The 12661-nt window shown below is 38.5% G+C and overlaps 1 protein-coding gene across 1 annotated transcript in view; it reads left to right on the top strand.

Annotated features, from left to right (window-relative positions):
• The window catches only part of SerT (Serotonin transporter), a 133017-nt gene that overhangs the window by 622 nt on the left and 119734 nt on the right, over nucleotides 1-12661 (top strand). The window lies entirely within an intron of this gene.

Raw genomic sequence — 12661 nt, 5'->3', positions numbered from 1 at the left:
TACTTTACGCACAAGTAGTTTAATCGGAACTGAACCCACAGTTGAAAGTGAGACCTGTGCATGTGCATCCATCAGGTATCGAACACGAGACCCCTTGATTACAAGGCAACGACTTCAACGGTCACTTTACCAAAAAAATATCTATAACTCTATATATTTAGAAGGAAGTAATTGTAACTTTCTTACTTTGAAAGGAAGTAACTGTAAAGCGATTACTTTAATTATAAGTCGGTCACTTCTCGAGAGAAGCAACAATAACTTGTTTAAATTTCGAAATATGTTAACTGTATCTCTGTTACTTTTCGAAAGAAGTATCTCTTGCTCGCTCACTTTCCATTTCAAAGGTAGTAATTGTAACCCGGTTATATTTCGATAGAAGTAACTGTAATTCAATTACTTTTCCAAATAAATTAACTGCAACTTTGTCACTTTTCAAAATAACTTACTGTAATTCAATTACTTTTCGCAAGAAGTAACTGTAACTCGGTCACTTTTCAAAATAAGTAACTGTAATTCAATTACTTTTCGCAAGAAGTAACTGCAACTCTGTCACTTTTCAATAAGTAACTTTAAGTCAGTTACTTTCCGAATTAAGTAACTATAACTCTGTTACTTTTCAAAACAACTAAGTGTTTTGAAAGTAAGAAAGAAGTAACTATAAATCAGTTACTTTCTTAAAACTAACTTGGTTACTTTTCGAAGAATGTGACTGAATTTTGTACTCTTCAAAACGAGCAACTCAACTCGTTTTCATTTCCGAACGAGTACTTTTAACTTAGTTCCTTTTGGAAAAAACAATCGTAACTCCGTTACTTTTCGGAGGGTATAACTGTAATCGCTCAGTTACTTTCTTGCTGAATATAGTTAGGTTCAATACTCAATTTAAATATTATCTCTGCCAAGAGGTGGAACATTAATGCCGAGCTTGAGTTTAGAATTCCATGCCATCTTTGGACGTCGGAGCGTCGGAATTACCGTGAAAACAGTCAAATGCAAGGTCCTTGATCTTCGAGAAGGTTCCTCGCTATGTGGGACATTTGCAGAGTCCGAGTTCGCCGTCTCTTGGAAACTCATCGTTTCACCTGATTGCACAAGTCGTTGGTCTCGTACACGTTTGTCCTGTTGTCGTCTTACGTTGCTTTTCGAGCTGAAGGTTGATCGAGACGATTATCGCGAATTGTCAAAATGGACAACTGAACGAACAGCAGGAAACGTCTCTATCTTAACCACGATAAGATTCCGTGACCCGTGGCGTTGTCATTGAATATTTTGTGGTTGGACTCAAGAATGGACGAATTATTTTCTGTATGTTCTAAATGTCTCTTTTTGTAGTTTCTTCTCTCTGTCCTTCTCTATCTCCTTTCCTTCCCCTGTCTTTAATTATTAGTATTATCCTCTCCTTAACTCTATTCTTCTTTCCTTTTCCTCGTCTCTTTCATTCTTTCTTTCCATGTTTTTATCTTTTCTTTCTTTCTACTTATTTCTATATATTTATTCCTCTGCTTTTTGTGTACTGTTCTTCCACTCTTACTTTTTGCTGGCTCTCTTTTTTATCTTTTTTCATTCTATCTTCTTCTTTCCTCCATTCTCTATTCTTCCGTTATGTTTTCCTACTTTTCTTCTATCACTTTCTTCCTTTTTGTCTGTTGTTCGTCCTATCTCTTTACTTTAACCTCACGGCCAGTAATCTGCAGAATGGGTGTTCATAGGTAGAAAATACTGCAGAAGAGGCCGCCATCTTTTTCACCTAACAACCTTCCGTTTCTTTGCCATGATCACAATGCCACACTGCACTCAGACGTTTCCCGACTGCACGAATGCAACCGACGCCCACTCCAGCCTTATCTCCGCCCTTACAATGCTACAGTACCGCTGCACGCTCTGCAGTCCACACTTCCAAACGAAAACGCTCTTTCACAACAAACAAGTTGACGAAGCCTGTTCTAGGTAGTGATTATATAAAAAATAATGGAGCCTATTGTGTTCCACCATTTTCCACTCTCTTAGGCTGGGATCCGAATCATTGCACTGCGCCTCCATCGGTTTTGCCTATTTGTGTTTCCTTCTGTGTATTGCTTATTTGCGTTTTCTTATTGACGTTTTCTTATTTGTGTTTCCTTACTTCTGTTTATTTTACTTCCCTTTTCTGTTACTTTTGGCTAATTGAAAAGATGAGAATGAGTGATATGGTGAAATTGATGAAGGGACAGTCACAAATAACGTCAATGCCCAGGCCGGGATTCGAACACGGAACATTGTAGTCACCGATAAAGCTGTAACATATGTATGTAATTATGTCATATAAATTGGAAAATATGTCATGAAAAATTACAAATATGTCAGAAAAATGCAGGAATATTCCCAGTAAAGCCAAAAATATGCACAACAGTAATCTCGAATTTCTCCCATACCCGATAGAGTAGAGTAGGGGCTGTAAAGTACCGAATGTTATTTTTACTTTTGACTGATTTTTGTGAAAAGCGAAAAAGGCAAAGAAATGAGAACGAAACTTCTTTACTTCCCGTGCAACAATGAGAGAGAACATTTTGCCTCAATAATGTTTGCATGGCTATCAATTGTCGGCGGTACAAAAAAAGTGGGGTATTATTGTTCTGTACTAAGAAAAGACGGCACCTTTCTTCCTCCGCAATTTCCATATTCTGCCATCGACAATATGAACTATCCGTTGTGCTAAAGCTACGAAGAAAAAATTATGAAATAACCGATTACGTGCGAGAGAATTACGAAATCATACAGAAATATGTCTTATTACAACAAAATTGAAGAAATATATTGTAAAAACGCAAAATTGGTGAAATATGTCAAAATATGCTTTGTCAAGTTTCTCTATTTCGGCTGATTTTCATCAGATATGTAAAGATCTCACCCCAATATTAGATCCGAAGCGAAATGAAAAATATGTTATAACATAAAGTCCGGGAAAATAGGGTTCTGAAAATGTTTTTAAAAAGGTGCTGATAAAATTATATCTTTTTCTGCCCCTTCTGTATGTAACGCGCGCGGACGCGTAGAGAACTGTGATTCTGCCGAATAGGTTTTGTTGAAGTTTCTCGCGGGTTTTGGTACATTATCTTGGGAACTATTGGGGCTGCAATGATTATATTATACTATTTTATAGTTCTCGTTCTGCTCTATAAAATGAGACTACAGGATTTTATGTAGCTGCTCAAGAAGTGCGAAAACCATTAATTTTTCTGTCCAATTTTTTTTTAACAAAGCAACATGAAAGAAATGGTAGGTGCTAAAGCATCAAAGAGAGGGTAAAAACGGGATAAATGTGCTAATCTCACGAAAAGGTGCAACAAAGTGTGTTCATTTTACTTGATTTCATGTCCTAAAATACATATCTCAAACGATCGGTGTGAGAATAGCTATATTTTTGAAAAGGTGCTACATCTTAAAATCCGCTCCCTAGTGATTAGATGAGATGAAAAGACAATCACAAACACAAGTCCACAGGACACAGAACGCAAAACCCACAGAGGATTGTAACGGTTGTGGAACCGAGCGCCAGAGCCTCTTTACCCTGCAAGAATGTAGTCGACCTCCGTGGTGGAATGTCAGCGTGACACGCACTGAAGTAAGAGGTACCAGGTTCGAAACCTGGTCAAGCGCGGATGTTTCTCCCATCGCCCATTTCATCAATTCTTGAATCTCACCGTCACGATTAACCCAATGGTAGAAGAGTGGCATAAAATAATTTATAAGGTACCAGGAATTCAGAATGTCAGTCAGTATAGTAGGTGACTTTTATAGAATCTTAAGGGCGTCTGGCTGCTGCAAGATAAATTAGGGTTCGATACACGGGTGGGTGATTGCAGATGGACATTTACCAGCATTTTCTACGCTTGGAGTGGCTCTGGGATTCGACAAGCCTTAGTAAATGGTTAACTGACGCACTCCTGGAAGGGACGGTGGGTGGGGAGGCCAACCGGAGCGTAGTGCTGATCACATCACTTAAAATATTGGCGAAAGTGGGTAGGTGTAGTTTTTCTTATATAAATTTATTCGAATTAATTGTTATCTCTAAGTTTTTAACTATCTGACACTTGGTTCCCATATCTAATCGTGTATTTCACAGGTTCCCAAACTTTTTCGTTCAACGGCGCCTTTAGTGTTTCAAGATTTTTTCGCGGCGCCCAAGTCAGAATGTTGGCCCATCTAGCACTCAGTTACTGTCGTTAGGTTGCTTGCCTTAAGTTTAAAAATAAACACATTTCAAATTCAGACACATTATATTTTTAAAAAATACGCACATACTATTTTGAACAATGATATCTAAAACCATGAATAAACTAACAAATAAGTGTTTTTCAGTGAAATATTGGAACATTTCGCGGCGCTCCTGCAAGTCACCTACGACGTCCCAGGGCGCCGCGTTGCACACTTTGGGAACCACTCGTGCATCTAGTTTTCTCTTTGCTGACTTCCAAACTTATTTCCTTTGCTGAAGTGTTATTCGTAACTGTATTATTCTTAATATCATTCCCTAAGTGGCAACTTTATTTGCTTATGCTGATAGCATGTATAGTCTTTCGTTTGGGACCTCCCCGATGGCGCTGTGGAAGCGTCGTCGCCTTGTAATCAAGGGATCCCGGGTTCGATATCCCGGGGGAGGCACATAGTGGCTCGGCTCCCACTTTAAACTGTAGGTCCAGTCCCGATTAGCCTTACTGTGCATAAAGTGGACTTAAAACACCAACTCAATCATTCTTCTTTCGTTTGTTCTACCTTTCTGACCTCATATCCCAACGCTAAATTAAAAACTGATAGTTTCAAAGCATCTCCTTGTTTTAACCCATCACTAATTTTAAATTTATGAGACATACTGCTACTTACACAGGTTTTACTTTGTTTCATAAAGACAATATTTATAAGTTTTTTAGGTATTCCAAACTTAACTAATAAGTTATTTCTCAGACATATTCGCACTTCTTATTTATAATTATTTCACTAACGTCTTTTTTATCATCAAGATATTACGGAACTTCAAAACTTTTTCATAATTTAATCCGGTAGTATTTCTTAAATCTATCATCTGCAAACCTACATTTAATTTTCTGTTTTGTTGTTTATTATTTACAAATGAGAGTTTCTCTCTTAATTTAGTAATTACTAAAGTGTATTTATATTACATGGAGTCTATCTTGGACTGGACCTACAGTTTTGATAAACATATCCCCTCTGAAACCGCAAAGCACAGAGCCACATATGTAATTTAAAACATTATTTCGTGATTTAATATTATTAATAGATTCCCAGTAGAGGCACATAATGGTTCGGGTCTCACTGTAGGCCCAGTCCCGATTAGCCTTTTTGCGCATAAACTGGATTTAATAAACAACAACTCAACAATAATGGAGAAGAAATTTCTGGTGCCGAGTTCAAACTAGGGAGTGCGAGAGCATCCCTTGTAAGCCTATGTTAACCACTACACCAAGCACGACACTGGCTGTCAACGCGAGTTGAGGAACCAAGATATTAATGCCGCTTTCAGCTCACCATATTTGCTTCTCTTCCCGCTTATTGCGTGCACATTAATTCCAGTCGGAGCACAAACATTACGTCCGGGGTTCCCCCTCACGGTCGGAGGGGAAGGGGGGCTAGTCTCATATCGAGCGTAAGTTTTCTTTGATGTTACGTCTCCACAACCGTTTACTCCGTAGGCTTTCTATAGTTTACGTATATTGCAACGTGCCACCACTCGTAACTACAGGATATAGAGCCACGAATTAGGTAACACCACAGATAAAGATATATATATATTTATCTGTGGTAACACCCTGCTCCTTCACCGGCTAGTCAGTTGAAAGGGAAGCATCAGTTCTCACTCTGGGATCGAGATTATAAGGGTAAAAGGTTTAACATGGCACGGTTCCCGCCAAAACCTTCTCTGTCGTCTGCAGCACGTTGTTGCCACTGATTTCGGTTCAAGCGAGCAAACGTCGCGACAGGCCGGGCGGTCATTTTGGGGTGCAAGCACAGATGTCTGGTCTGCACCACCAGAACATTCACGGCTTGACAACGTGGCAACAAAGGACTCGTGAAGGAAGCGGCGACCCTTGGTAGGCGGAGGACAAAGCACGTGCTGTCTCCAAGGCTTCTGCCATTGGTTGAAAACACTCACGTGACGCCCGGGAAAGTCGGCTAGCAGAAGGAAATGTACGGTTTGGCGCGAACTGTGCCAGGTTAAACCTTCTGCACTATAAGACCATCCACATTCCTTCAGGAAGGTAACCACCTATACCGTTTGTTAGAACCTGTCCCGTTTCCCGCGCTAGCGATCGCTCGACAGTTTCGGTGCCAATGAGAAACGAGGAAAAAATCGTCTGCTGGGCAGCGAGGAGCGAATGGAAGCCAGAAGAGAGGCGCTTACGTAGACGCTGTTGCGACGTTGCGTATTTTAATTGGCTGCCTGGCTTTGACTTTCCCCAGCACGGAGAAAAGCCAGCGATCGCCTAGCGCGGGAACCGGAACAGGTTGTAACAAACGCGGTATAATAGAGACACATGACAGCAAATACAATTCAAATATTTCAAGATTAAAGTGTCCAAAAAAAACAACTTTAATGCCGTAACGCGCGCGAACATACATATTCGCACAAATTAAAAAATATAATGTGTTGGTTCCTGCTCGCTCGTAGGCAGTGATTAGTAAAATTTGTCACGACAAGAATACGCGCGCCGCCTTTACCGTTAACAGCAAGACCTCAACTGCTTACCTCAGGCGCGTGACACAGCATAACAGATTCTTTCCTAACAATGCTACCAACTCATATTATAAAAATAATACAAGAAAAACATAATTTATATGTCAGATCAATGCTAATTAGCAATAGTAAGTTAAGGTTATGATTGGCAACAATTAAGAATGGCAACTTGGAACTTTTGACGTCACCATATACACGTAGCGTCATTCCCCACTCCTAAAATAAACAGCCAATAGGATAACGCTATATTATTGAAAGCGAGGGAGAATTGCTGTGCTTTAATTCAAGGAACTGATTTTATAAAGTAAATTAATGTTTGCCCCGTAGATTTAGTATACTGATTTTTAACGAAAACTAAATTACATAAATCTTGTCATTGTTGAGAAATATCGATATTAGACAGAAACGTGAAAGATGGAAATAATCCTAGATATCTTGGATTTGACAAATAAAGAAAACGTTGCATATACTATTTAGGATAATTATTGGTCCATAAAATCTGAATTAATGTTTCAAGAATACGCCAATAATATAATAGCATAATACAGAACGTAAATATCTAAAGTCTTGCTTTTTAACTAGAGAAAAAAATCTTCAGAATCAGGTAGTAGAGCATCCTGACATTTTCAGAAAAAAAAATTGGAAATTTTGGGGCCAGAAAATTCCTCGCTCTTTGTAAAATTTTGTAACTATGGTAGCGTAAGAATCGCATAGGGTCATCTCTTTCAAAACGCAAATGCCAACCTTTCTTCCACGTAGTACGCCCTGGACTGCATTTTCCAGACTAGCGATGCTCTGGCGCCTGGACGCCCGACAAGTATAATCCTCTGTGGAGCTTGTGTTGTGTCGATGTGCGTCTGTGATTGGCCCTTTAGCCATTTCATGTTACTAATCATCCTCATCTTCGCGAATAGCCAAAAGTGGCAGAAAAGCGAAATAAAATAAATCAAATCAGAAGAAAGCCAAAGAGCAAAACCCGAGTTGTGTCAACAATTGTAACAAAGTTTTAATTTTAAATAGGTTTTCTTTTTATTTTAAATTTTGTTTAATACGTTTACAAAATTAAGTTCTGGCAGGGAGGCCATGGCCCCACATACCCAACCCTTGCCGCCGCTCCTCCAGGGGCATATTTTGTAATCATGAGCATTTTGACGTTATTGTACAGTCACCGGCAATAAAAGTGGGACTCCTAGATCCTCAAACACTTTGCTTCTGTGCAAGGCGTTTTGTGTGTTGCCTAACTCTGCGCCTGTGGTAGAAATTGCCATTGAAAATTTGCTATTATAACCCACTTATAACATCTTGCAGGGAAGCGAGCATTTCAGGACGTAAGCGTCCCATTTTTAATGCCGGTGACTATACGTGTGGATAATAATGCCAAGAGGACTTCCAACAGTTCCAAGTTCCAACAGTCTTAAATGAATTAATATAAAAATAAATTTACCTACGGTTAAGGGTGATGTGTTCCCTAAATATATAGAAATTCATATTGTGAAGAAACTAATTGAATTAAGGTGCTTTTTAAGGGCATATTTTGGCATATTTGGCCATTTCTACGTGATAAAGCATATTTTCATGGATTTTCGGTCATATTCAGAATATTTTCGCTTTTTCAAGAAATATACAGTCATTTTCGGGGTGGATTCATTCTAACTTCCATGTTCACTCGAGGGTTTTTATTTTTTCAGACTGCAGCGAAATCTTTTTCATTTTTAATTGAAAATTTACAGAAAGTATTCATTGTGCATTGCAACTCATCAGGGCCCATAAAGTGAACTAAAAATAGAATGTATATGAAAATATTTCAGCATAAGTTTCATATTGATGTTTGAAACAGTCTAGTTGTAAGGGCATATTTTTCAAATTATAGTGCATACTTTGTAAAATTTTAGGTCATGAGAGCATATTTTATTTTGTATATTTTGGTGATTTTTAGGTCATAAAAATCCTAGCCCTAGTCATAATGCAGACCTTACAACAAATTACTGGATGACTTTGATAATATTCAACTAAATTATTATGGCGTGTGCATCAGAAAACATTAAAAAATACTTTATATTTTCGCTTATTCGTTACATGTATTATGGCCAGGGGCGCCGACTTGCCAAAATTATTGGGGGGGGGGGGCTCTGATCACTGAAATAGATGAATGAATTACTTACTCCCTCTCTTTTTAAAAATAGAAATTACCTCTTCGTATAGCACTTTTTAAGCAGCTATTATATTCCTCATGCAAATGAAATGTAACATGAAAAACGATTACAAAATGTTTCAAAGTTTTTTCATGTCGTTTGTGTCTGCTCATTTGATTTTTAGATAACAATTAACATTTTCATTGAAAAGTATGTATTTATATTAAGATACCAAACTAACAGTTTTATGCCGGCCTCGGTAGCTGAGCTTGTTGGGTGGTCGACTCAACTCGCTTTGACCAAGGGTCCCGGGTTCGAATCCCGCTCGGGCTTGGTTGTTTGTGAATGTCCATTCATCAATTTCATCATTTCATCACTCATACCCATCTTCGCAAATTAGCCAAGAGGCACAAAACGCGAAGTAAAATAAACTCAATCAATCAATTCATCAACTCGCTTTGATCCGGAGGTCTCGGGTTCGAGTCCCGGCGAGGGCATGGGTGTGTTTTAATGTCCGCAACAGACCTGTAAAGAAAGGACACGTGATGGGCGCAAATAACCTTAGTGTTGACGTACCCATACAAATAACGAATATTTACAATATTTAACAGTTTTATTTAATTATTTACATAAATGCTAACACAAATCGCAGGAAAATACATTTATTTTTCTGTTCTTGCTACAATATTTTACTTTTTAAATTTAATTTTGCAATAATAAGGAACACATAGCATGTATACTAAGATATAAAGTGACATACACAAGAAAGACATATGTACATGATTTCAAAATAAAGCAAAAGTTGCTCTATGCTCTGGGTTATTCTTTATGAACTCATTAACGAGCGGTCTCAGGTCCAAATTATCAAGCACAGTTTTATGTATGTGGAATACGCTAGGCTGCTTAGTCTCTTCTGCCCCATTGTAGATCTCAAATATGTATTCAGTCGGCGAAGAGCACTGAATGACCTTTCGGCTGTGGCTGTCGTCACTGGCACAGTGCGGAGGAGCATCATGAATTTGGTAACTTCAGGCAGAAGCTCCTGAAGGGTGCTGTCTTCCAAAAGAAACTTCCTTATGTCACGTATGGTAGTTATAATCACTTTCTTCTGTTTGGCGATATCACCAAGCATGGACAGGTGTAAGGCAGCGGCGTATACTCTGGGTCACCTAGGTAATCGGAGATGACCCGGCTATAATTTTTTAAAAAGTTGTTTTTTTATTTCTTCACAACATTCTTCCGAACCAATCTTTGTCACATATTTCTTTGCTTCCAGCGCGCAAATGTTTTCAACCGTTTGCCGCGGAATGTCCGTGAGACTTTTTCTCCAGCTGGTGGAATCTGGTGACGTCAGGGTGAGATTCCACCGGCTCCCTTTAAATCCCTTGACGGGAGGGGAAGGAAACACTGCTTCTCAGGCGCGGTTATTCTGTGGCAAGGGTAAGCTCCTTCTGGAGAGAGTCCATCGGTCGCACTCTCCACCCCAGAGCCTTTCCCGTTCCCTCGGCTGGCAGTGGCGCCCTCTTCTGCCATTCTTCCCCGATGGCCTTTGTATCGTATGAGCTGTGTTGTTTACGACAGGGAAATTTCTCGGGAAAAAAACAGAATTCTGGGTTCACAAATTGCGTACTGAAAAAGAAAGTAGAGAAAATACATCTGAAAATGCGCCAGAAACAGGGAAATCTGAACAACATTTGCGAACCAATTCTATGTTAAGTCTCATTTTACATTTGCTTCTGATCTCTGCTATTTCAACAGATATTGTAAAAGGAAAAAAAAACTTTAATATTGAAAATGAAGGTAATTAAATAAATTAAAATTTGAACTAGAAATTCAAGAAATTACACCGACCTCCGTTGCGGAGTGTTAGCACAGCTCCCTACGACGCCAGAGCTACAGGGTTCGAATACCGGCCTGGGTGTTCTTGGTAAATGTCCCTTCATCAATGTCATATCATCACTCGTAGTGATTAACCAAAAGTGGCAGAAAAGCGACGTCAAATAACAATTTAATCAATCGATTAATGAAGTAATTAAACTATATGCTTACTTTTTTTCATTTTTGTATTTTAAAATGCGTGATTACTTTCTTTGTAGCCTTCAAAACCAGTACTTCTTTCACAGAAATGAATAATTTTTAAAAGGGAAAGCTATCAGAAATAAATTATATATATATACGTACACATAAATTAGTTAATTTAAGTTGTTTTTCCCCCGCTTTAGATTAATAATGATCATAAAGATAAAAGATGTATGAATAAAATATATAAACAAAAAAAGCAATGATTCCAACTTATAAAACCTTGCGCATCGCAGGGAATTTAAAGCTGGGAAAGGGAATTTTTCAGCATCCATAGGGAATTTAATTCTGAGTCAAGGAGTAAGGAACCACAATAGAAGATTGGCGCAGGGAATTGAATGCGTGTTGTAGGTGGCTTTGTGCTGTTCTTCCTATTAGCGATTCGAAAATGTAATATTTGTTTAGCTGTTAGTGGTTTAGTATTCGTGCTAGTGCTGTGTTTACTGAAGTTAAAGGCAATGGATATAATACAATATTTGCGTGTGAAAATATTTGGAACGGGATCTTTTCCGGAGAAATTGGAAATAGTTAATGTAGGTAGGCCAGTAACATCTCTTGTACACAGGTCTTGAACTTAAACTTCCATGTATACAAACAAAAATCGGGAATGCACGAGTAACTGGACACTGGGGTAACTTGAATTTTAGACTTCAATTAATATTGAGGGTTTTTATTTCACTACCGCATTCCTTTCATATTCTTTGTTACAGGTTTTTTCTTATAGATTTATTATATTTTCTTGTTTTATTATTTGAAATTCTAAACGTAGATTAACTGCAAGTGCAATCACAACAATTATTCGACAGTGGTCGCAACAATAAGGTAACATTTTTATCACATATATTCATAAATCCTGTATGGATGTTGAGATAAATTTGCAGGGAGACTTCAGGAGTGGGTGGATGAATCAAGTGTCGGAGATTACCCACTAGTTAAAACCAGGATACGCCACTGGTGTAAGGAGAGCCTATCGGCATCCAAATCTTGACGAAAGAATTCTCTCGTTTGCTCAAAGTTTGTTGTGCAACTGTTCAAAGCTGAGATGCATTCTTTCTCTACGGCTGTTACTTTTTGTAGTCCTGTAGATTCATGTCTTTGTTTAACACATGGTTTTACTGTGTCACACACGTCAGTGTATATTGATTTATAATACTCTTTTGGAGAGTAGAACTTGTGAGGTTTGGCAGCATCAGGATTTACAAGTCTCTTAGGGACGTGACGTTGCCGGGGCAATTCTGGCTCATCAACGAGGCTGGGTTTGCCCTCTGTGCATTTCTGCCAGAACTGCTCAAAACACATTAGCTTTTTTTGAAAGATGTCAGTCAAGTATTTTAGTTTTGATTCCACTTCTGTAGCACCAATGTATGGAGACTGAATCTCACAGTTTATTTCTTCTATTGAACCTATCACATACCCATCACATGGCAGTAGAGGGAGAGAAAGCAAAATGTCTTGAAATGAAGCATTGTCTCCAGGTATCCAGTACATTTTGATGCTGCGTCAGTAGAATCGTGTTCAGAAATTTCTCAAAAAAATTGAGAAGGTTTTCATAGTTCCTTAAGATCTGTTACATACTGGAGGCTCTCAACGTCAACCGATGAGGACAAAGTGGTCGCAGTCCAGTATGGCCAGTCTTCTCGTTCACATCAATAATATTCCTAATATTTGCATTCTTTTAGGGGATTCCCTAACAGTCTTTAACAAGTCGTTGGCTCAATTC

Source organism: Lepisma saccharinum, chromosome 6, assembly GCF_977018435.1.
Source record: "Lepisma saccharinum chromosome 6, izLepSacc3.1, whole genome shotgun sequence".
Classification (NCBI taxonomy): domain Eukaryota; kingdom Metazoa; phylum Arthropoda; class Insecta; order Zygentoma; family Lepismatidae; genus Lepisma; species Lepisma saccharinum.
Note: the sequence above shows the minus strand (reverse complement) of the source record. Positions and strands in the feature narration are given on the sequence as shown.